We start from the raw sequence: 25,473 nt of genomic DNA, 5'->3' as shown, positions 1-25,473 counted from the left end.
TCATATGGTATTTGTCTTTCTCTTCCTGACTTACTTCACTTAGTATGATAATCTCTAGGTCCATCCATGATGCTGCAAATGGCATTATCTCATTCTTTTTTATGGCTGAGTAGTATTCCATCACACATACACACACACACACACACATACACGTCACATGGCTACTGTATATATATAAAGAGTATATCTACATATAATAGCTGTATATAGATATCTATATATAATAATTACAAGCGTCATTGTAATCTTTCTTGACATAGTATGCACCTTCTTGCTCCTTGAAAGACTGTTTCCTTCATTTCTTTGTGGTTGAGCAGCTCTGGCTCAGTTGCTGCCATTACCACATCACACTCTGCAGCGGCCACCATCTTACCACCAGGACCAGTACTTCATTCCTTTTTATTGTAATATAACATTCTAATGTATGGATACACTACATTTTCTTCATCCATTCATTAATTGATAGACATTTGGGTTGTGTTCATTTTTTGGCTATTATGAGTTATATTGCTATGAAGATTCGTGTACAAGTTTTTGTGTTGGTGTATGTTTTCAGTTCTCTTTGGGTATATTCCTAGGAATGTGGTTGCTGGGTCATATGGCTACTCCACGTTTAACTTTTTGAGGAACTGCCAGTCTGCTTTCCAAGGCAGCTACACCATTTTACATTCCCATCAGCAATGTACGAGGGTTTTGATTTCTCACCAACACTTGTTATTATCTATCTTTTTCATTACAACCATCCTAGTGGGTATGAAGTGGTATCTCATTGTGGTATTGATTTGCATTTTCCTGATGACTAATGACGTTGAGCATCTTTTCACCTGCTTATAGGCCATTTGTATACCTTCTTTGGAGAAATGTTTATTCAAATCCTTTGCCTATTTTTTTAAACTGGTTTATCCTTTTTTTTTTTTTTTTTTTTTTTGCGGTACGCGGGCCTCTCACTGTTGTGGCCTCTCCCATTGCGGAGCACAGGCTCCAGATGCGCAGGATCAGCGGCCATGGCTCACGTGCCCAGCCGCTCCGTGGCATGTGGGACCTTCCCGGACAGGGGCACGAACCTACGTCCCCTGCATTGGCAGGCAGACTCTCAACCACAGCACCACCAGGGAAGCCCTATCTTTTTATTTTTGAGATACAAGAGTTCTTTATGTATTCTGGGTACTAGACTCTTATCAGATGTATGATTTGTAAATATTTTCTCCCGTTCTGTGGGTTGTCTTTTCACTTTCCTGATAGTGTCCCCGATGCACAAAACTTTTTAAGTTTGATGAAGTCCAATTTATTTTTCTATTTTTTGGTTATTTATGATTTTTGGTGTCATATCTAAGAAACTAGTGTCTAATCCAAGGGCACAAAGATATACATGTGTTTTATTCTAAGAATTTTATAGTTTTAGCTCTTGTATTTAGGTCTTCGATCCATTTGGAGTTAATTTTTGTATATGGTGTGAGGCAAGAGCCCAACTTCATTCTTTTGCATGTGGCTAACCAGTTGTCCCAGCACTAGTTTTGTTTTTTTGGTTTTTTTTTAATTAATTTATTTATTTATTTATTTATGGCTGCATTGGATCTTCGTTGCTGCATGCAGGCTTTCTCTAGTTGTGGCGAGCGGGGGCTACTCTTTGTTGTGGTGCACAGCCTTCTCATTGTGGTGGCTTCTCTTGTTGCGGAGCACAGGCTCTAGGTGTGCAGGCCTCAGCAGTTGTGGCCCGAGGGCTCTAGAGTGCAGGCTCAGTGGTTGTGGCTCACGGGCTAGGTTGATCTGTGGCATGTGGGATCCTCCCGTACCGGGGCACGAACCCGTGTCCCCTGCGTTGGCAGGCGGACTCTCAACCACTGCGCCACCAGGGAAGCCCTGCACCTTGCTTTTTAAAAACTATTTTAAAATAAAACATAGAGGTAACAGAAAACAAATGTATAGTTTAATGAATTATTATAAGATAAACAAACTTTATATCTACCATGAAATCAAGGAATGGAACCCAGTCAGCCAGCCTAAAAGGTCCTCCATGAGCCCCATCTCAACTATAGCTCGCCAAAAAAGTAACCAGCATCCTAATTATTACAGCAATCACTTTGTTGGCTTTCTTTCTGGTTTTATCAACCAAGTGTGCCTCCCTAGACAGTATAGTTTAGTTTTCAGCCTTGCCCATTTTTAAAATTTCATATCTTTTAAGCCTCTTTTAATCTACAATCTACAGGATTTCTCCTCCATCCCATCCTTTTACACTTCATCTGTTAAAGAACCCAGGATATGTGTCCCAGAGAGTGCTCCCAGTCTGCACTCACTGTGCAATTCAACACATTCCTCTGTTCTCTGCTTTTGCACACTGGGGGTTGGATCAGACTCAAGCATAAATCCTTTGTCACGACTACACATGGTGCTGGGTTCTCCCAACAGGAGGTAATGTCTGGTTTTCACTCTTTTCTGATGTTGATACCTATCAATGCTTAATGCCTAGACCCATTAATTCATCAAGGGTTGCTAAGTGTGATATTCTCACTCACATGGCTATCTGATCAAGCCTTTTCCCATGAGGCAAGCAGAGTCAGTAGCAGGCCAGCAGCTTTGCCAAGATATCTGATATGAATGACATAGTGCACTTTCCTCCCACGTCTGACCTATGAAATCAGGAAGTCTCCAGGCCTGTGTGATTTGTTTTCAAATGCCTGCTTCTCAGAAAAAGATTGGCTGGCATCAAGACATGCACTGCCTTTACCCTTGTAATCCAAAGCTACCTGAATGATTTTATCAACCAAGACTCACTCCTGGGTCCACAGACCAAATGCCTGTAGCAGGCAGTACACTTCTGACAGGTGATGCATGTATGTGATCGGTGTTAGCATGTCTGGGAGGCTTGGCACCTACACCAGATCCCTAGGGCATCTCCCAAGCTGGAGTATTGACTTAGGTGAAGCAGAACTAAAAAACCTGGACTTTCCTGGTGGCGCAGTGGTTAAGAATCCACCTGGGGCTTCCCTGGTGGCGCAGTGGTTAAAGAGTCGGCCTGCAGATGCAGGGGACACGGGTTTGTGCCCCGGTCCGGGAAGATCCCACATGCCACGGAGTGGCTAGGCCCGTGAGCCATGGACACTGAGCCTGCGCGTCCGGAGCCTGTGCTCTGCAACGGGAGAGGCCACAATAGTGAGAGGCCCGCTTACCGCAAAAAAAAAAAAAAAAAGAATCCACCTGCCACACCATTGTAAAGCAATTATACTCCAATAAAGATGTTTTAAAAAAAAGAATCCTCCTGCCAATGCAGGGGACACGGGTTCGATCCTTGGTCGGGGAAGATCCCACATGGAGCAACTAAGCCCATGCGCCACAACTACTGAGCCTGCGCTCTAAAGCCCGCAAGCCACACCTAGAGCCCGTGTACCTAGAACCCATGTTTCACAACAAGAGAAACCACCGCAATGAGAAGCCCATGCACCAAAACGAACAGTAGCCCCCGCTTACCGCAACTAGAGAAAGCCCGCACGCAACAATGAAGACCCAACACAGCAAAAAAAATTAATTAATTTTTAAAAAGAAAAACATAAAAGCCTGCCTAGTGCTGCAGACGACAGAAGCACTGAAACAGGAAGATGCGTTACTCAATGTTTCCTTAGAACCAGGCGTCTAGCACAGAGCTATCTGGGCCATATCCACATGTTTGAGGTATATTTCTCTATAGTCACTCACCTTTTTACTGTAATTTATTTGTAAAGAAAACTTCGTAACACTTACATTGAGAGGAAAACAATTCTAACTTGCCAAAATGAGAAAGTAACATCAAGGAAAGCAAAATAATGTAAATTCGAGTGAGAAAGCATTGCCTGCTGAACTAGGGATCTGCTCTCTCTTTTTGGAAAAGGGAGACTAGCAAGGGTTAGAGAGGTGTTTGAAATATATTAGCACCAGACTGAGTCTTTCTCCTAGAGCAGTCATTCTCAGCTGGGAGGTGGATTTTGTCCCCCAGGTGACATTTGGCAATGCCTAGAGATATCTTTGGTTGTCAGAACTGGGGGTGGTGGTGCTACTGGCATCTAGTGTGTGGAGGTCAGGATGCTGTAAACATTCTACCCTGCACAAGGCAGCCGCCCCACAGCAAAGAATCTTTTGGCCCCCAAATGTCAGCAGTGCTGAGGCTGAGAAACCCTTTCCTAGAGAAGTAAGAAGGATTGAAAAAGAACTGAAAAGAGATTTCCTCACTTTGGGATTCAATGTTATTTAATGCAGGATCCAAGTACCAGTACCATGTTACGCCATCCAACATTAACTAATGGCACACAATCCACACTTAGAGAAAGCTGTTTAAATGATGAGATGTCTTGGAACGAAAGCACCAGTGCTAAAAGAACAATGTTATCAGAGAGCTCATCTCGGAGAAGTCCACAGATCCAGCAGCAGTACTAGCTCATGCTGTGTTGCACGCTGTTCTTACAGTCAACATTTATTAAGCACCTACTATGTGCAGCCACTGTGCTGGGAACTGGTAAGGTGTGATTCCAGTAAGAGGTATACAGGCCAGTGGGGGAGGCAAGGAGGTAAATAAATGAGTAGAAAACAGTATCATGGGAGTGTGTGCAGCTAAAGGGAAGATGAGAAAATACCCACTGGGGATGGTGGCAGGGGGTTGCCAGGGAAGGTGATGATTCCAGCTCTTAGCACTCTCAAGAAGCTCCCTCTAGTTAGAAGCAGAGCTAATTCAAAAGCAATGCATGGCTTCTGGCTTCCGGCTTCTGGCAGAGTGCATGAATCCAAACACTTCTAACACTAATTGTAGTATGGATTAAGATGTGTAAATATACTCTAAAATAATTTTAAAGAAAAAAAAAGCAGTACGGTTGGAATATCCATTGCATTGCTGTTTACACTTGAAGAAAGAAAACTGGAAACAACTTAAATGCCAAACCACAGGAAAGCAGTTACCATAATCTGAGAACTAATTGCTGTTTATTGAGTCCTGACCGTGTGCCAATGGGTATATATCCAGTGTAGCACAATGATTGTACCTTTTTCTCCTTGTAGCGACTGCGAGAATTAATCCTCCCATTCCCGGGGAAACGTCAGACCCAGAGAAGACATGGAAAGGGAGTCTTTTCAACCAATGCTGCAGAAACTACTGGAAATCCTTACTTAAAAAAAATTAAGCATAACCCTTACCTCACACCATGCATAAAAATAACTTGAAATGGATCATAGACATAATTGCAAAACCTAAAACTATAACAATTCTAGGAGAAAATACTTGTGGCTTTGAGTTGGGCAAAATTTTCTTATATTTGACACCAAAAGCACAAACCATAAAAAAAAAAAAAAAGGTGCTGGGGGGAGAAACAATAGGAATAAGTTAGAATAATACTATTATCAGAGTATTTGTTTTTATAGTTATCATCTATCTTTGGCAAGTGATATGAACCTCCCATTTATGGTAGTGATATAATGTTTCCTTTTTGAATAAATGTGACTAGGTTTCCAAAATGTGAATGACCCTAAGGAAAAAATGTGCAGGTAAGATATGTACAGACTCTGAAGCTAGAACCCTTGAGTTCAAATTCTGGCTCCACCTTGCCTTGGGAGAGGTCAGCATCCTCTTCTTGCCTCAGGTTCCTCATCTGTAAAATGGCCTTGATACAAAATTCTGACCTCAAAGCGTTATGGGAGTATTTACCGAGTTTCTATATATGGAAAACTTAGAACATGGGATGTATGCAGTAGCTCAGTATTTACTATTTTTATTATTCACTATTATAAATTGCAGTAAAGATGGGTTTTGGAAAACTTAAGCTTTCTTTTTTTTATTTTTTCAAAGCACAGGCTTTTATTAAGTGGAAATTTTACAGTTTTAACTTTAAAGGCAACTTATCCACCCCCACTCCCCACATATATTCCAAGACCAGTGAACTTCTCTCTTTTATTTTTGAATGATTTCCTTTATTGCTGTTGCTTGTGTACCATCAGTAGAGATCTGTGAGCAAAACACTTGACTGTGAAAGAAAGAAACAAACAAACACAGTGTGGAACTAGTCACGTGGGAACCCTGAACACTCTGAACAGCTCCTGCTTCAAGAAAGTTGCTGATGTCCTTCTGAAGGACTCCAACCTCTGATCTCCAACCTCTGACCTTCAACTTCTGACCTCCAACAAGCAAGGAGACTCAAGAGTAGAACAGAGTGTGGAGGGTCCATACTTTTGCTCTTCTCAGAAAAAAGGGACAGTGGACAAAGGGACTCCAGCAGACCTTTCTGCCTGAAAGCTTCCTTGGAGCAACACGATAAAAAACAAAACAAAACAAAAAGGAGGGAAGCAGAAGTCAGTAGCTGGAGGGACTTCAGCTCGACAGCTCTGTGGATGGAAACCTCTGCAGAGTTATCCTCTCTATGCATCAAAGAAAATAACTACCACCAAGAAAGTAACCAAGTTCACGAGGATACGAAGCAACCGGAACTCTTACACATCGCTCTTGGGAGCATACAATCATTTTGGAAGACTGTTTGGCAATTCTAATAAAGTGAAATATACACCTGCCCTATGAAGCAGCAATCCTAATCCTAGTATTAACCTAGAAAAATCAAGATCTATGTCCACAAAAAGAACGAGAATGTGCATTGCTACTATATTCATGCTATGAATAATATGCAGTTCCAAAAGCTGAAAACAATCCAAATGTTCATCAATAGAAGAATGGATATACAAACCGTGGTATAATCACACAGCAGAAGACTACTCAGCAAGAAAAAGGAGCAAACTGGTGATCCACGCAACAACATGGATGAATCTCAAAAACATTTTGAGCAAAAGAGGCCAGACATGAAAGAGCACATGCTACATAATTCCATTTACTCGAATGCAAGGACAGGCAAAAAACTAATCTACAGTTACAGAAATCAGAACAGTGATTGTCTAGGGTGGGTGGTAGAGGTATGAACTGACTAGAAAGGGGCATGAGCAAATCCATAGTGATGGAAATATCCTGGTTGTTGACTGGGGTGGTGGTCACCTGGGTATACACAATTGTCAAAAGCCATCTGTACTGGGATGAATAGTGTCTCCCCAAAATTCATGTCCACTGGAATCTTAGAATGTGACCTTATTTGGAAATAGGGGCTTTGCAGATTTAATTCGTTAAATTAGAGTGAGCTCATACCAGATTACGGAAGGCCCTAATCCAATGATTGGCGTCCTTATAAGAAGAGAAAATAGAGACACACAGGGAGAATACAACGTGACGATCGAGACAGAGATCAGAATGACATGTCCACAAGCCAAGGAATTATGAGCAACCACAAGAAGCCAGGAAGAGGCAATGAAAAGTCAAAGAAATCATGGCCCTGCTGACACCTTCATTCTGGATTTCTAGCCTCCAGGCCTGTGAGAGAACACACTTCTGTTCTTTTAAGCCACCAAATTTGTGGTACTTTGTTACGGTAGCCCTAGGAAACTAACAAACCATCAAACAGAATGTTTAAGGTCTGTGCCTTTTATTTTAAGTAATTATACTACAATTTTTTAAATTGCAAATAGCTCATTGGAAACAGCAAGCTGGTGATGAGGCCTCCTTTGGCTCCTGCTTCACCAAATTAGACAGAACACCTGAAGGAGAGCCAGGCAATGCTGTTCAGAATCCACATTTAGTGGGAGAACCGGGGCACTGCCCAGGGAGCCCCTCCCTCCCAATGGCTCCCTTCACACTCAACCAACCTCCGCATCTGTTCCCTCTGCCCACAGCAAAATGCCTCTTTTACCCTCTCAGACACAAATACTATGGGGACCACAGGCAGCACTACCTAAGAAAGCCACCTTGCAGATGCCCCATTCAAAAATGAACCAACACACTTCTGAGGGAGGTCCAAGCCTTAGAATTAAAGGCTGCAGAAAAGCCTGATTAGGGGCCAAGAGCCTTAACCCAGCTCTTCAGTAACTCACAAATTTATTATCTGAAATATCAACCTTAAGGAATCTTCCATTCCTTTGCTTTCTGCAGCCCAGACACTTACAAAAGGGGAATTTTTATTTCATTATTTTGCTTCATCTTAGAAGCCCCTGACCCTGAGAACTTGTCAGTCACTTGTCTAAGCACACCGGCAGATATCTGCATGAGGATTGGCATCAGCAAAGGTCAGGAAAGTCACTGAATGCAAAGACCACCTGGCCCAATCCACACTGGATGCTCTAATCTCCATTCCGGATCCCCCACATTTATGGCCAAGGATCTTGCCAGGCATGAACTCACCGAATCCTCACAACAAGGCTAGATGTAGGACCATTATTATCTTTCATTTTCAATGAGGGCACTGAGGACCAGAGAGGTGATATAACTTGTCTGAGGTCACACAGCAGTACACAGAGGAGGGATTTGAGCCCAGACAAATTGGCCTGGAAGTCTTAACCACTGGCTGCACTGCCAAGTGGATGCCTCTTCTTTGGATTGGGCACTGGATTCCCCAGTGACTGAGAACCCAGAGGTTTGTTACATACCCAGACTCCTTCAACTTTTTTCCCTTCTTGAGAAACAATAGAGCAGTGAGTCCCAAAGCCTACTGGGACATCCTCCAAAACATTATATAAACAAAAACTGAGTGTAACAGGATTAAGGTTGTTTAATTTTGTTTTTTGGGTTTTGGAATGTTTTGTTTTGTTTTGAGATGAAAGTTAACCAAAGGACAACAGAGCGAAACTGAAAAAAAAGGCTAAGATCAGAAACATGCATTTTTTCCCAACTGGATGGAAAACCCCAGTTGTCGGGGTTTTTTTTGTTTTTTCTTTTGGCTGCACCACATGGCTTGTGGGATCCTAGTTTCCTGGCCAGGGATTGAACCCTGACCCACGGCAGTGAAAGCAAAGAGTCCTAAACACTGGACCACCAGGGGATTCCCAAAACCCCAGTTTCTGTTGTCCATTACACCAGGAAGGAGTTTGGAGTTGGGTTTGCTAAAAAAGAATCAAACCAATGGTTCCTTACTTTAGGAAAGGACACTTCAGCCCATATGTACTGACTCTGTACATGTCCCTAGACCCTCTCCAGAGGAGTCCACAGTAGCTGTTGCCTCAGTCAAAGAACCGTCTCCAGTAGGGTGGCACAGCACATTAAAAAACCAAAGGGAGGGAATTCCCTGGCGGTCCAGTGGTTAGGACTTGGTACTTTCACTTCGGTGGCCCAGGTTCAATCCCTAGTCAGGGAAGTAATATCCTGCAAGCCATGCGGCGTGGCCAAAAAGAGAAAGAAAGAAAAGATCAAGGGGAATTTACTGCAGGAATACAGGGATGGTTCAATATTAAAAAACTTCTTTTTTTTTTGGCTGTACTGCACGGCTCACAGGATCTTAGTTCCCTGTCCAGGGACTGAACCCAGGCCACGGCCATGAAAGCCCAGAATCTTAACCACTAGTCCACCAGGGAACTGCCAGAAACTTCTTAATATAGTATAACATAATGATAGATCCCAGGAAATCCATAAATGTTGAATAAGCATTTGACAAAATTTGACCAAAAAAACACACTTTGCTGATAAAAAATCCCAAAGTAGGAATCAATGGATAATTCCTTAATAAGATAAAATATATAAATCTCAGTCAAAAGCCAGCATTTTGCTTAACTAGAGGACACCAGACACATTCCCACTAAAGTCAGATATAACACACATGTGCACACTATCACTGTACAGAAGGTACTAGCCAGTGCAATTAGATAAGCTAAAGAAATGAGAGATAAAATAATTGGATGAGGGAATATAATGTACAGCACGGTGACTATAGTTAACAATACTAGGGCTTCCCTGGTGGCACAGTGGTTGAGAGTCTGCCTGCCGATGCAGGGGACACGGGTTCGTGCCCCGGTCCGGGAAGATCCCACATGCCGCGGAGCGGCTGGGCCCGTGAGCCATGGCCGCTGAGCCTGCGCGTCCGGAGCCTGTGCTCCGCAATGGGAGAGGCCACAACAGTGAGAGGCCCGTGTACCGAAAAAAAAAAAAAAAGAAAGAAAGAAATTAAAACAATACTGTGTTGTATATTTGAAAGTTACTAAAGGAGCAAATCTTAAAAGTTCTCATTATAAGAAAAAAATTATAACTACTTGTGGTGATGAATGTTAACCCAACTTATTGTGGTAATCATTTCACACATATACATATATGGAATCATCATTTTGTACACCCAAAACTAATACAATGTTATATGTCAATTATATCTCAATTAGAAAAACAAAGATAAAGAACTGCATAGGAGGAATTGGAATTGGAAACATTTCTATTTATAGATGAAATGATTATAAGCCTAGAACAGCTAAAAGAATCAATTAAGAAACTACTACAAACAATAGCCAGTTAGAAAAGACTCCATAAAAAACATAAAATATCTAGGAATAAACCTATCAAAAAATGTGCAAGATCCATACCAAAACACTGCAAACAATACTAAAGGACACAGAAGATTTAAACAAATGGAAAGACATACCATGTTCCTGGATAGGAACATCCAACGTCATCAATATGTCCATTCTCTGAATTTAATGTATAAATTTGAAGCAATCCCAATACATTTCACGAAAGAGAATATTTAAATAGCCAACAAATACATATTTTAAAGTGCTTAACCTCATTAGTCATTACAGAAGTGAAAATTAAAACCACAATTAATTACCACTACACACACAACAGAGTAAGTAAAATCCAAATGACCAACAAAACCAATTGTTGCAGGAACTAGGAATAACTGGAATTCTCAGATACCACTGGAAGGAGGGTAAATGGTTACATGTCTATTTGGAACACAGTTTGGCAGTATTTTCTGTAGTTGAACATATGCATATCCCATGTATAAGTTCTCTCGTAAGTAAATATCCAGCAGAAATGTATATATAGAGGCACCAAAAGCCATGTGTTACAGTGTTCATGGCAGCATTATTCATGATAGCCAAAAACTGGGAACAACTTAATTGTCCATCAGCAGGAGGACAGACTTAGAAAACCTCACAAATATAATGTTGAGCAAAAGAAGCCAAATACAAAAGAATCCATTTATATAAAGTTTTAAAAAAACATCAAAACTAATCTATGACATAAGAAATGAGGACGATAATTACCTTTTGGAAGAGGGCGACGTAGTAATAACAGCTTGGGGACCGGAGCGGGGCTTCTCCATGCTGGTACTGCTCCAGTTCCAGATCTGGGTAATAGTTCAGTTTACTATATGATAATTCATCAAGCCATATACTTACAAGTTGTTCCCTTTCCTGTATGTGTGTTATACTTCAGTTTTTATTAAAGCAATTCCAGTAAAAACACCAACACGTGTGTGTGTGTAATTACATACCAGATTACAAAGTTCAAATAGAAAAACAAATAAGCAAGAGTAGCCTGAAAGAGATCTAAAAATAAGGGGCAGCCCTTCAATACACCAAAAGATATTTTTAAATATTGTAAACCGTAGCAAGCAAAACCATGAGCATGAATGAACATGAGTAAACAGAGAAACCAATGGAAAAGAGTAGCAAGTTCTGAAACAGACCCACATATGTATGAGAAAAAAAGCTTATGATAAACAGCTTACAATAAAAGTAGCTTTTCAATTCAGCAGAGAAAAGATAGCCATCTGAAAAGAAAAAGTTGGATCTATACCTTACAGCATACCTCAGGATAAATTCCAAATGGATCAAAATTTGGATGTAAAATAATAGAAGAAAATAAATAACATGTTATCTTGAAGTGGGGCAGACCTTTATACCTATGATTCAACATTCAGAAGCCGTAAAAGAAATGACTGATAAATTTGACGGCAAAAAATAAAAACACATGCAAACAAAACCAACCAACCATCAACAAAATAAAAGAGAAACACTAAATTAGACACGACTTTTATCAAAGGCAAAAGGCCAACCTTCCCTAATAGATAATCAGTTCCTAGAAATAAAGAAAAAGGCAACCATACAATTTTTTTTAAGATTTTTTTTTGATGTGGACCATTTCCAAAGTCTTTATTGAATTTGTTACAATATTGCCTCTGTTTTATGTTTTGGTTCTTTGGCCTCCAGGCATGTGGGATCTTACCTCCCCGACCAGGGATAGAACCCACACCCCCTGCATTGGAAGGCGAAGTCTTAACCACTGGACTGCCAGGGAAGTCCCTACGATCCAATTTTTGAAATAAGCAGAATACTAATAGTAAGAGAGTCATAGAAAAAGAAATAGAAATGGTCCATAAACACATATTCTAAGTTTAAAACTTTCATTACAAATTTAAATGAAGATTCAATTGAGTCACTGTTTTTCACCTACCAGATTGGTAAAAATCTAATGATATGACAATTTAACGAGCTGACAAAGAGGTGAGAAAACAGTAACTTCTCATCCAAAGCTGGTGGAGGTGCACATTGGTACTAACTTAAGGAGGGCAAGTTGGCAATATCTCCTGAAATTACAAATACAGATACCTAGCAATCTCATTTCTGGGAATTTATCCTGCACATATAATAAGCACTGGTAAAATGCCACCTATACAAGCAATGTCTGTGATAACAGAATGGAAACAACTGTTATCACACAATAGAACTGTGTAATATATTCAGTGAAACAAGCAAGGCACAGAACAGCACCATGTATTCTAGTTTGCAACTTGTGTCGGCAGAGGTGACAACGCATTAAATATATGTGATATATGCTATTATATATAGTTAATATATGTTATATAGAATACTTATTTGTATATGCTTGTATTTGTATAAAGAGATGCTGTATTAGAATAATTCACACTAAAGTGTGAGAGAGTGGCAGCTCAGAACCTCTTAGAGATGGTGCATCGTTAAAAGAAGATGCTTGTTAACCCAAGTAAATGTGTAATTTGATGGACTTTTTGTCAGGATGATAAAGTGAATTGGAAAAATGCATATGCTGCAAGTTCAGGGATTTTGGGGGTCATGAGGGTAACCATACATCAGGAGGTTCCACAGCTTTGTCAAGGATCAGCTTTAATTAGGTTAAATCCAATAAACTAAAAACAGTTACCTGTGGGGGACTTCCCTGGTGGTCCAGTGGGTAAGACTCTGCACTCCCTATGCAGGGGGCCTGTGTTCAATCCCTGGTTGGGGACCTAGATCCTGCATGCGTGCTGCAACTAAGAAGTCCGCATGCTACAACAAAAGATCCCTCATGGCGCAATGAAGAGCCCGTGTGCTGCAACTAAGACCCGGCACAGCCAAAATAAATAAATTGAATTAATTAAAAAAAACAAAAACAGTTAACCTGAGGATGAAGGTACTGGGTGGTTATGGAACAAGAGTTAAAGAAAAACTTTGACTATAGTCCTTTATTATATGATGTTTAAACCATGTGAACATATTATCTAATCAAAACAAGAAACTGTAAAAGAAGAGCTGCAGTTCATGAGCTCCTAAGCCTTGATCAAGACCCACAAAATCTATCCCAGCTCATGTTCCAAGAGCCTCTGTCATTTATCACAGGTAATCTTAAATATTTATGAGGAGTTTTATTACCCTGTAACAGCTGACCTTGCCAGAAACATCTTATGTCAATAATGCTATGCAAGACATTGTGAGATGGAAAGATCTTGGGCAACTCACTTAACCTCCCTTAAACTTCAGTTTTCTCTTTGGCAAAGCAAGATAAAGACAAAAGAACATCCCAGAATTGCTGTGGAGTGCAATGTGAGCGCTTCCAGAACCGCAAAGCAGCACCAAACAAGTTCTGTATACAACAGCTGCTCTACAGCCAAGCCTCTGCTAGAATAAATGTTACTTGACTGAGGGTGCTTCTCAAAGGTCAGCGTGCTTAAGTCACCTGGAGAGGCTGTTAAAACACAGGCTTTTAGGGCCGACCCTCAGAGATGTGATTCAGTAGGTCTGGAGCTCAGGAACTGACATTTCTAACAAGCTTGGGTGATACTGATGCAGCTGGTTTAAGGACTACATTTGAGTGGTCTTGTCCAGAGCAGGGCTCCTCAAACTGTGATATGTATATGAATGGCTTGGGAATCTTGTTAAAATACAGATTCATAAGGTCTGGGGTAGGACCCAGGACTCTGAATTTCTAACAGGCTCCTAGGTGTTGTAGATGCTCCTGGTCTGCAGACTACACTTTGAGGACCAAGGCTCTGGAATATCCAGCTCCATTTGTTTAGATGAGGAAGCTGTGCCAGGCAAAAAGTAAATGACTTGCCCAAGGCCACTTGGACGGTAAGGTGAAACACCGTCCAGGTGAAACCCCGTCCAGGAAGGCTGCCACTCCTCAGGAGTGCCTTCCCTGCCGTACCCAGACCTATATCACAAACCTGCCTGAGCCAGCAAGTGATGCCAGCCCTTTAGAAAATGGTGTGGAAATTTACTAAATCATACACAGTTCTCTGTGCTTCTGAGAAATCAGTCACTTACCGGGGAGCTTAGCTCAAATCACCAGTCTGTTCTTTACAAAAATGCACTTTTGGCCAAATTATTTCTTTAGCTGAGTCACTTTCCCCTTCAGTGGCTCGCACCTTTGACAGGCACTGCTGTTGAAACCTGAGGAAGACACCGGCACTTCTCAACGTATCTGACTGTGGGGAGAAGAGGGTGAGGAGAAGCAGAAATGGGGGTGGGGAAGCTGATCCTTGGGAAAGCCGAAGAATTTCCTGATATATGGCTCCCTCATGCCCTCAAAACCCTACAGAATTGCACTGTATGCATTCTTCCAACTCACTTTACCACCCTGATAAAAAGTCCATCGAATTACAGATTTATTGGGGTTAACAAGCAACTTCTTTTCAGGATGCATTGTCTGTGAGCTGCCAGTCTTTCACACTTCAGTGTGAACTACTCTAATACAGGAGGAAGTGGGTGGAATTCTGGACATAAAGTCTCTGGAGCAATTCATGCAGAGGGGGTCTTACCTGAGATGAAGCTTCATCTGGGAGCACAGCTGCTGGTAAATCACAGCTGCGACATTGGCTCTGCACCACATTCACCAGCAGGCCTCACCCCATACCCCTGATGCCTTCTGGCTGTTGGATAGTTCCTGGGCCTGGCCCTGCCACTAACCTGTTGCATGATTGAGTAAATCACACAGTTTTAGGGACTTTCAGAGCTGGAAGTTTCTGAACCTAGAAGCTCACTTTCTAATCCAAAAAACACATGGTCTCTAATGGCTTCTCTAAGCTTGGTTTCCCCAGAAGCAGAGCCTGGGACAGGGTTTGCTTTTATGTGAGTTATTGAGGGAGAGCTTGCCAGAGAAAACTTTCAGGTGAAGGAGTGAGGGGAGAGGATAGGGAAGGGCAGGTCTTGGGGGGTGCTAAAGCATTCTTAAATAACACCAGAGGACTTCCCTGGTGGCGCAGTGGTTAAGAATCCGCCTGCCAATGCAGGGGACACAGGTTCGAGCCCTGGTCGTGGAAGATCTCACATGCCGCGGAGCAACTAAGCCTGTGTGCCACAACTAGTGAGCCTGCGCTCTAGAGCCCGTGAGCCACAACTACTGAGCCCATGCGCCACAACTATTGAAGCCCGCACGCCTAGAGCCCGTGTTCCGCAACAAGAGAAGCCACCACAATGAGAAGCCTGCGCACCACAACGAAGAGTAGCCCCCGCTCACCACAACTAGAGAAGGCCTGCGCACAGCAACGAAGACCCAACGCAACCAAAAATAAATAAATTTATTAAAAATAAATAACTAAATAAATAACACCAGAGTCCTCCCACCCTGGGGCAAGGCGGCTGGGTTTTCATACCCCTGACTAGTCAGTGGCCTCCCCCGCCCCGGGGTGTGTGACCCCACCAAGTAACTCTGGCAAGGTGACTTAGAGAATGACATGGTGTCTGCTGTTCGTGACAGCCCGGAAATAGGTACAACAGTGGCTAAAGGGGATCTGGTGGGCACAAATACTTCCTTCCAGTTCTGAGAGTCCCTCAAATGTTTCCAAACAAGAGGCCCCCCAAATCACAAAAGACAGAAGGTGAGAAAAGAATACAAGCATTTTTTTCATTTTCAGAAGAATCCTGGAATCTGCACTTAGAATAAGTCCTCACTGTTCCCCATGACTTCCCACACACACTGCAAGGTGACCCCTCCCCCAACTCCACCCACTGTCCAAGCAGACACTGACCTCCAGCTACACATCAAACCGACTCCTCCTTAAGGACTACGTCTGTTATCTCTGCCTAGAACGTCCCACCCCAGATTTCTGCCCAGCTGCCTCTTTCTTGTCAACTCAAACATCACCTGCATAGAGAGGCTTCTCTGACCTGCCCAGGTCATTCCCTGTCACACTCCCTGTGGCACTTCTGCATTTATCTTGGCTGTGTTCACTTGTATGTTATCTTGTAAGAAGGGCCTCCAGAGCCTTGTTCTGACCTCATCACTGTGTCCCCAGAGCCTGTGCACACAGAAGACAATAACATCTGATGAACAATATCTGAGTGAATGAGTAGGACATTTGGGCCAGATGCTGAAATGCCAATAGAGAAGGAGAACTAGGTCAGCTAAACCCTCAGCCCAAGAAGCTGGAGGAAAAACCCCGCCCAAGGCCAGGATGGGGAAGGACAGAATACACCAAGAGTTTCTTTGGCTACTTGATTCCCTTCTCCTCTCCCAGCTCCCTCTCTCAACGACCCTTCAACTTAGGACCAGGGTTAGCATCAACCCTGGGGAGAAAGGCACAAATGCCTCAAAACGACCAAGGGCATCTGGATTCCAATTCTAGCTCTAGCTCTGAGCCTCCCCTTCCCCGCTGGTACCTGAGTGGGGCGCAAGGATCATGCCAGCCTGGCAGGGTTGCTGAGAGCGCCAGCCCGTGGCACAGCGGCGCCGCAAACGCACATCACTGCACGCTTAAACCAGGGCAGGGTGCATTCCTGCCCCTGGCTGCTTCTGTGGCTCCTCCAGCTCCAGAAGAGTCTCCACCGCAGCCGCAGCCGCAGCGGATCTGGGCACCTGAGATGCCCCACATGTTACCCAGCATTTCCCACATGCCAGGCACTGTGCCAGGCGCTTGCTCATCTGCCCGGTGACACCGAATTATCATCGGTACCCACACCTCTTGGTATCATTATCTCCATTTTACAAGTGAGGAGACTAAGGCTGAGAGATTCAGCCATTGGTGGAAAGACACGGCTAGTGAGTGGGGGGCATCGGCTTCGAACATAGTCCATCGGCCACTTTTATCTGGTTTATTTAAGTGGTTTGGCACCATGGGTTCACTGAAGAGAGCAGTCCTGGAAGGAAGGATCATTACCTTCATTGCACACAGAAGGGAACTGCCGGCGCGCGTGTGGCCTGGTGGGCGGTCTGGTGGGTGGTCTGGTGGGTGGCCTGGTGGGCGGTCTCCGCTGCACTCAGGAACCCTTCGTGGGGCGCGCAGACTGGCCGCAGCTTGCGGCCTCCTGGGTCAGTGCGTGTGCTCTGGCTGCCCAGCCACCACCAGCTCCGTTTCGCAGATGCAGAGAACGAGGCTCCAGGAGATGCAAGGGCTGAGCGTTGAGACCCTGCAAGAGAGCCTGAGAGCAGGGACCGCTTCACCCCACAAGCACACAGGCTGTGGGGAGCTGCCGCTGGGTCCCAGGTTGGCCCCTGGCTCAGCTGGGGCGGCTCACCTGAGGTGGCAGACGCAGGCAGCTGTGTCTGGCGGTACGTGCTGTCCCCGCCCTTGCCCTCTGTCCCCTCCCTCCTTCTCCCCGGATGACTGGGCACTAAACCCAGTTTACTTGGAGGACAGTCCCCGGGATGCTCTGGAGGAACCTGGATGCCCACGTCCTATACTAATCTCACATGCAGTACCAAGAACGAAGGGTTAGTTTCACATTTGAAAATCGAGCATTGTGAATTCCCCATGTTAGCAAACTAAAAAAGAAAAACCTATGATCACCTCAGCAGATGTAGTAGATTTTGTCCCTTTGACAAAATCCAACATCCACTCTCAAGGAAACTCTCAGCAAATTATGAATAGAAGGGAATTTCCTCAACTACAAAGAGAGCATCTATGAGAAACTTACACGGTGAACGACTGAATGTTCTCCCCCTAAAATTGGGAACAAGATGAGCTAATAAACGAGCTCAGCAAGGTTGCAGGACACAAGATCAACATAAAAAAAATCTACCGAATTTTTCGGGCTTCACTGGTGGCACCGTGGTTAAGAATCCGCTTGCCAATGTAGGGGACGCGGGTTCGAGGCCTGGTCCGGGAAGATCACACATGCCGCGGAGCAAATAAGCCGGTGCGCCACACCTACCGAGTCTGCGCTCTAGAGCCCGCATGTCACAAGTACTGAGTCTGCGCTCTAGAGCCCACGAGCCACGACTACGGAAGCCCGGAAGCCCGCGCACCGCAACAGGAGAAGCCACCGCAATGGAAGCCGGCGCACTGCAGCGAAGAGTAGCCCCGGCTCCCCGCAACTAGAGAAAGCCCGCGTGCAGCAACGAAGACCCAACGCAGCCAAAAATAAATAAATAAATAAATGTTCTTTAAAAAAAACAGTTCTGGAAATAGGGATAATGGTTACATAACATTGTAAATGTGCTTAACATCACTGAATTGTACACTTAAAAATGTTTAAAATGGTATGTTATGTATATTTTACCACAGTAAAAAAGAGTAAAAGTAGCTAAAAAAATATTGCATGTAAGTGGACATGTGCATTTGAGGGGAAAGAGGAGGGTTCTCTGCTTTTCTCAGCCTAAGGGATGTCTGGAACAGCCCTCCTCCCATAGGACCGACAGCCTTCCCCTCTCACGGGACAAGACTCTCATGATCCTTTGCTCCATGGAGCCAGGATCACCAGGGGGTCAGGCTCTCACCCCTGCAGCCCACCCCTTCCGCCCCACGATGACTGACCGGCCTCAATCCCTTTGCTCCTGCTGTTCCCTGAGCAGAATGCCCTTCCCCCTTCCCCTGCCAGCCTAATTCGCCCTCCTCCCCACCTCCCCTCCCCCACACCCATACCCTCCCAGACCCTCTCACATGCTGCCCCTGACCCACATAAGGTAGCCAGTCCCCTGATTTCTCCAGCTGCCCCCCCTCCAAGGGGGCTGTCCCTCTGTACTCCCCCCATACCCCCTCCCCACCCTCTTCCTTTGACCTGATCACAGTGTCCTGAACATCTATTCACTGTCTCAGCTCTGGCTGGGAGGTCCTCAGGGTCTCAGACTTCTCCTAATTCTCTCTGTCTCCTGACTTTACAATTCTGGTTTAGGGACAGCATAGCCGATCAACTGCCAGGACTCAGGGCTGCGCCAGTCCCTTCTTTACCAATTCAGGAATGTCCCTAGTGGAGAACAATGGAGAAAATAGAAATCTCGGTGAACAGAGCAGCTTTGTTTCTCATTTTTTGGCTCACAGAGGACAGACTGTGAGGACTTGGGCAGGCTGAGCACGGTGCCGAGAAGCCTGGCTTTGGCTTCTCCTTACTGATTTGGGACCTAGTAAAGCAAATCGGTTGCTTCTCTAGGCCTCACTTTACCCACCTGAAAAATGGAGCTTGAGAAACTCCTCTTCAAGCTGAGTTGAGAGGGAGGAGTGGTGGAGGGGAAATGGGGCTGTTTGCAGAGGTCCCTGCTGTGGGGAGCGTCTTGGTCACACAAGGCCCAACTTCCCGCAAATGTTTGGCTTCACACTTGTTGAGTTTGGGTTCAAGCCCTGCTCTAACAAGGCTGCTGGCAGGGACACAGGCCCTGGCACACAGGCTCTGTTCTGGCTCATCATCAAACTTGTTCTGTTACACCTTCCAAGAGCAATGAGGCCTGTATTTTATAACAGCTACTGCAATTGTAATTAAACATGCATCAGTAGTTTCGCATCCATCCCCACCCCCATCCCCACCGGAACATAAGCCCCACTGAATTCCTAGCTTAGCGCCTATCATGAGGCGAATTCAATCACCGTGTTAACTAATTAATGCAGGGAGGCCCGCAGTGGAGGCCTGGTCTGTCTTTTCTAACACGCATATATCGCAGCTAAAGAGGAATCAGACGCAGTCCCCTGTCCCCAAGCCACTTGGAATAGGGAGGTCTGGGGCCAGGGGAGAGTCACCAGCCTCCACTCTCATCACACACACCAGTCTGACCCAGGACCCTCCCTGGTTCCACCACGACCCCTACTCTTGCCCATGCCACCTGTATGAGAACGTGAAACTTGTTAAATGAGTCAAAGTTAAAGTCTGTTCTACATGCATTTGTGACCCGAGCCTCCCGTGTGCCAGGGGTTGGCACACAAGACAAAAAGCTACAAGCCTAGCCTGGAGCAGCTGACACTGGTGGGGAGGCCTGGTCACAGAGCAGGTGGGCGAGAGAGAGGGAGGCACAGAGAGGATGCGAGGCTGGGAAGGGGCGGGCCTTCAAAACCTTCCTAACACATGATGAGAAGCCACTCAAGGTCCCTCACAAGGGGACCCAGCCTGAGTAAGGAGGGTTCCTCAAGAATTTCCGGAAATGTCTGTTACCAGAGTTGGTGGCCCACAGACTGGGAGTCGGGTCCATCTCGCAACAGGGAGCACAGTGGTGGGCAGCCTCGGGTTCTACCAGCAACCCCCCATTCTCCCCCTACCCTCCCCCCACCTTTCCCACAGTGGGCCTCAAACCCAAACACAGGCGTGTACCTAGGAAGAGACAAGGAGGAATCCAGCCTTCAGAGGGAGCATGGCCCTTGATTTCAGACTGCTAGCGTCCAAAACTGTAGGAGATAAAATGTCAGGTGCACGTAATGTGCCCCAACTTTACCTCACGTGTCCGGCTTTACGTCAGTTGCCAACACCTGTCCTTCCACACCTTTCTCCTTGCTCACACCAACACATGAGCGCATATATACATAGGGAGGAGGTATGCTTGTTTGTATGAATAAAATGGAATCACCAGATCCATGTAACTTGCTTTCTCCCCCACTTCACAGTGGGCATATCTGCAAGTCAGTATTCTAATTTTTTTATCCTGCGGAAACAAACACACAATCAGTTATCCTACTCTATAAACAGGATCAGAGCAGAGAGGCTGAAGGCTGACTATTGTAGATATTTTCATTTGCACCAAAATCTCTCTTTTTTTCCTTCTTCTCTTCCTTCACCTGCAGCCCTGATGGGAAGCCTTCACCACCTTCTTCATGCTCATGTATCTATACAGAAATACACCGAATACAAGTGTGGGGTTTGGGGTCGTTTGGCTTTATTTGGAGTTTCTTTGCAAAAAGGGGATCATAATAGTACCTGTCTCTATTTCTTACTTTTCTCACTCAATAGTAAAATTCAGGAAAATCCCTTCAAATCTTTTTTTTTTTTTTCTTTCTTTTTTTTTTGGCTGTGCCACTGTGTCTTTCAGGATCTTAGTTCCCCCACCTGGGCCCCTGGCAGTGAAAACACTGAGCCCTAACCACTGGATCACCAGGGAATTCCCCCTCCAAACCTTTTAATGGCTGCATAATATTCCCTGACTGAGGGACTTTTACTTTGTTTCCAGTTCTGGTGGTGGTGGTGTGGTGTTTGTTTGTTTGACAGTAAACATCCAGGGACATTTATCTTCTTTTTTTTTTTTTCTTTGCAGCAAAGAGAGGGTTTATTTGCAAGGCAGCCCAGAGAGGATTCAGAACAAACCTCAAGTCCACGAAGGCAAGGGGCTTGGGGGTATTGATGGGATAACAAATATCAAAGCAGGGCAGTTTGAGGCACAGGAGAGCGTGGGGAAAGGTGATTGGGGAAAGGTGATTGGAGAAAGGTGCATGGTTCTGCACAGGCCTAAGCTCTGCATGTTCAAGAGGTCACTGAGGGTACATTGCACATGCCCAGCTGGAGGGCGGGTGGTCCTAGCCAGTCCTTAACCGACTCAGCTTGATGTAGACGCAGCTGACTCCAAGTTCCTAGAAAACAACTCGGGCAAACATCTTATTGTTTAGGCTACATGCCCCTTGGAGGACCTGCAAATCTTAAAAAAAACCTTGATTAGTGAAGGTAGGTGAAATGGATTTAACCATGGTTTCAGGGTCTTTACAGAGGTAAGTTAAAATGAGGTGGTAAGGGTGAGCCCTAACCCAGTATGACTAATATCCTTCTGAAAAGGAGAAATTGGACACAGAGGCAGATGCAGAGGAAAGACTTTATGAAGAGAAATGGGAAAAAGAAGAACTACAAGCCAAGGAGAGAAGCCTGGAACAGATCCAGCCCTTAGAAGATGCCAACCCTGCCAACACCTTGATTTTTTTCTTTTTGCTGTTTTTTAATTTTTATTGGAGTGTAGTTGACTTACAATGTTGTGTTAGTTTCAGATGTACAGAGAAGTGAATCAGTTATACATATATATATCCATTCTTTTTCAGATTCTTTTCCCATATAGGTCATTACAGAATATTGAGTAGAGTTCCCTGTGCTATACGGTAGGTCCGTATTAGTTATCTATTTTATATAGTGTGTATATGTTAATCCCAATCTCCTAATTTATCACTTCCCCCCCCACATTTCCCCTTTGGTAACCATAAGTTTGATTCTCTTGCTTTCTTTCTTGATCTTGCTGCTGACTCCCTCATGGTGGCTGGCTTCCTCATGCATTTCTAATTTGGACTGTTCATGTTTGACAGGCATCCTGTGGGCAGCCTGAGCAGGCTGGGTTGAAGGTTTTGCTTTTGCTTCTTCCAGGTGTTCCAAGGAGTACCAGGTAGGAGTAGTTTTTTGGGTTTTTTTGTTTTTTGTGTGTGTTTTTTAAATTGTGGTAAAATATACATAACATAGAATTTACTATCTCAGCCATTTTTAAGTATACAGTTCAGGAGTGCTAAATATTTTCATCTTGTTGTACAGTCAATCTCCAGGACTCTTCATGTTGCAAAACAGAAACTCTATATTCATTAAACAACTCCCTATATCCCCCTCCCTTCAGGTCCTGGCAACGATTCTACTTTCTTTCTCTATGAATTTTCCAGCCAGGAGTAGCTTTTATGATCACTTCCTGGCCTAGAGACTCTAGGATCACATGAGCAGTGTAAATTTGATCCCAAATCCAAAAGAGGGCAGGTGTGTGATTATACATTTCTCAGAGGAGGTCTTCCCCTTCTCAAACCAGACCCAGGCCAGGTTAGAAAATCTTCCTTCTCTGCCTCTTCCAGAGGTTGAATTTTTTCTGGCCTAACTGCACTTAAAAGAAGCTTAAACCCTTAAGGGTCCCAGCTGTATGTGGGGGTCTCATTTCTACCTCCCTGCTTCATGTGGGCTCAAAACTTTGGCTCTAGTCCCTATGGCTATTCAGATCTACTTCCCTGGATATCCAGACCAGTGAAGGGCACTCAGGGAAGGCAAAGCAGCCTCACTCCCTCCCAACTTCCTTTACTGTCTTGCCCAGGGCTATCCTTATTCAAATGCAGCTCAGCTATGCATAAAAAAATGTGTGCTGATTGTTTTATATCCTAAGTTTCTGGATGTTTTTGTAGAGTTTCCCCGAAAAACTATCAAATCTTCCATTCTGTTGAAAAGGGACCTCACTTACATTTCTTTTTCTTTGTACTGGTTTTTAGCCATAACCTTCTATGGAATTTTGCCTTATTTTTCCAATGAAACTAGAGCTCTGGTGTTCACCCGGCACAGCCCCCAGTGGACACACAGGAGGTGCTCAGTGAAAACTAGTAGAATGACGGAAAAAGAGCGAGAGCTCCCAGTCACGGCTGGGGATGGCCACGGAGGTGGTGCTGCCTCTGCTTCAGGGATGTTTGGGGCCCATAAAATCTGGGTTGACAACGTAGGCAGTGTCCATGGGAAGCTGGGGCTGCCTGAGCTTGAATAAAAGGACTAAAGGAACAATGATGATCGTCATCATCATCATAATAGCTAATGTTAATCACTTTATGTCATTTAATCCCCCCACCACACACAGACATCAATACCAGAATTAGAATTCTAATTCTAGCCCTCATATTTTATTTATTTATTTTAAATTTTTTTGGCCGTGCCACGTGGCTTGCAGGATCTTAGTTCCCTGACCCGCCCCCTCGGCAGTGAAAGCACGGAGTCCTAACCACTGGACCACCAGCGAATTCCCTCACCCTCATTTTAAAGATGAGGAAAGCAAAGCTCAGAAAGGTCTACAAGTTGCCAAAAATCACACAGCTAGCAAATGGGACAGCAAGCATTAAATCTAAATATGTCTGACCCCAAAGCCCTTGCTGATAACTCTACATTATCAGCAGTCTGAGGGCAGACTGAAGTCAAAAGGAGACCACATTCCCCCACCCAGCAGCTTTGTGCAGCTGGAAGAGCCTGACTGTGAGGCCAAGGAAGGCCCAGCATATGGGATGGAGCCCAAAAGAATCTGGAGCTGGAGGGGTAACCTGAGCACCCTGCAACTTCAGAGTCAGGACCCAGAGGTTGCCTCTGTGAATCAGCCTCTGAAGTAGCATATGCACAGAGGACAGGAATATGGAAGGAAGGAATAGCTGAATCAATTCAGAATGATTCAGGAAGCTTCTGGGCCCAATAGGGTACCCTCCCGTCCTTTTCTAGCATTCCCCACTTCTCCCAGCAACCCTCATCTCCCCCAGCATCCTCCACTTTTCCCAGCATTCTCTCCTCACCCCGTGTCCCTTCATCTTTCCCAGAATTCCCTCACTTCTCCCAAATGCTTTTTCCCAGGTCCAATCCAGAAACAGCTATCAACAGATTCTCTCATCAACCAGTAACGCCTTATTTCATCAAGTCTAATGCACAATGGATTGTAAAATGCACCAATATTTTACGTGACACTGAGAAAGAGGAGGAAAAATCTATCAGTTAAATTGTGATTTGCCATTGATCCTGATTTCAGAGATGTTAAAATGTGGGGAGTGGGGGAAAGGTGTGAATCAGTGGAATATGGCAACACTAAGAGCCCTACTGTGCATTTGGTGCCTTGTCTGAGAGTTACAGAATGTTTCCATATACAGTGCCTCGCTATTAATGGCTAGTAAGCAGGCAGTATGCCCAGAACCATCTTAGACTCTCAGGGATTCAGTTTTCTGCCCTTATGGAAATCACAGGCTAGTTGGCGGTCTTGGAGGCAGGCTGAGAGATCATATACAGAATGGTTCAAGGCTAGTCTTTATGGACGATAAATGTAATAAGTGTTTGAAGCAGGGATGGATCAAAGTTGGCCAAAGTGATCAAAGTAGGTTTCATGGCAAGGAGAAGGAGACTTAAACTAGAGGATGAAGGCTGGAAAATGGGGACAAGAGAAGACACTGAGGAGGGAGAAGTGGGGAGAAAGTGAACAAAGCGTGGAGATGAGGCCCACATGGCAAATGCTCGGGACAGCAGAGAAGGTCCTTTGTCTTGGAGCCGAGAAGCGGCATCACGGTGTCATGGGAGTCTACTTTGGTCAGGCAGGCCAACACAGGACTACAGAAGGCCTTGAAAGCCAAGCAGCTCTTGAGTGTCAGGCAGCAGGGAGCCAGTACAGGTTGTGAGCAGGGGAATGACCTGGTGAACACACTCACTCAGGGAACACTGATGTGCAAGATGAGCTGGAGGCTGAAGCTGGAGGCCAGGACAACAACCATTCCTCCAAGCCCT

The 25,473-nt window shown here is 44.6% G+C and overlaps 1 protein-coding gene across 3 annotated transcripts in view; it reads right to left on the bottom strand.

Annotated features, from left to right (window-relative positions):
- IL34 (interleukin 34) overlaps positions 1 to 25,473 on the bottom strand; it is a 56,393-nt gene that overhangs the window by 18,767 nt on the left and 12,153 nt on the right. The window contains exons 1-2 of one of the 3 annotated variants that reach the window (XM_029209418.1): positions 14,371 to 14,561; positions 11,071 to 11,153 (exon numbers count right to left, since the gene is read on the bottom strand). The gene's annotated coding sequence lies outside the window, so the exon portion shown is untranslated. Of the gene's footprint in view, positions 1 to 11,070; positions 11,154 to 14,370; positions 14,562 to 17,201; positions 18,157 to 25,473 lie in introns of those variants that run through there. The other 2 variants (XM_029209405.1, XM_029209412.1) reach the window with 2 other exon arrangements.

This window comes from Monodon monoceros, unplaced genomic scaffold, assembly GCF_005190385.1.
Source record: "Monodon monoceros isolate NGI ecotype Baffin Bay Population unplaced genomic scaffold, NGI_Narwhal_1 Super_Scaffold_10, whole genome shotgun sequence".
Classification (NCBI taxonomy): domain Eukaryota; kingdom Metazoa; phylum Chordata; class Mammalia; order Artiodactyla; family Monodontidae; genus Monodon; species Monodon monoceros.
The sequence above is the reverse complement of the archived record's forward strand: the minus strand, read 5'-3'. Positions and strand labels throughout refer to the sequence as shown.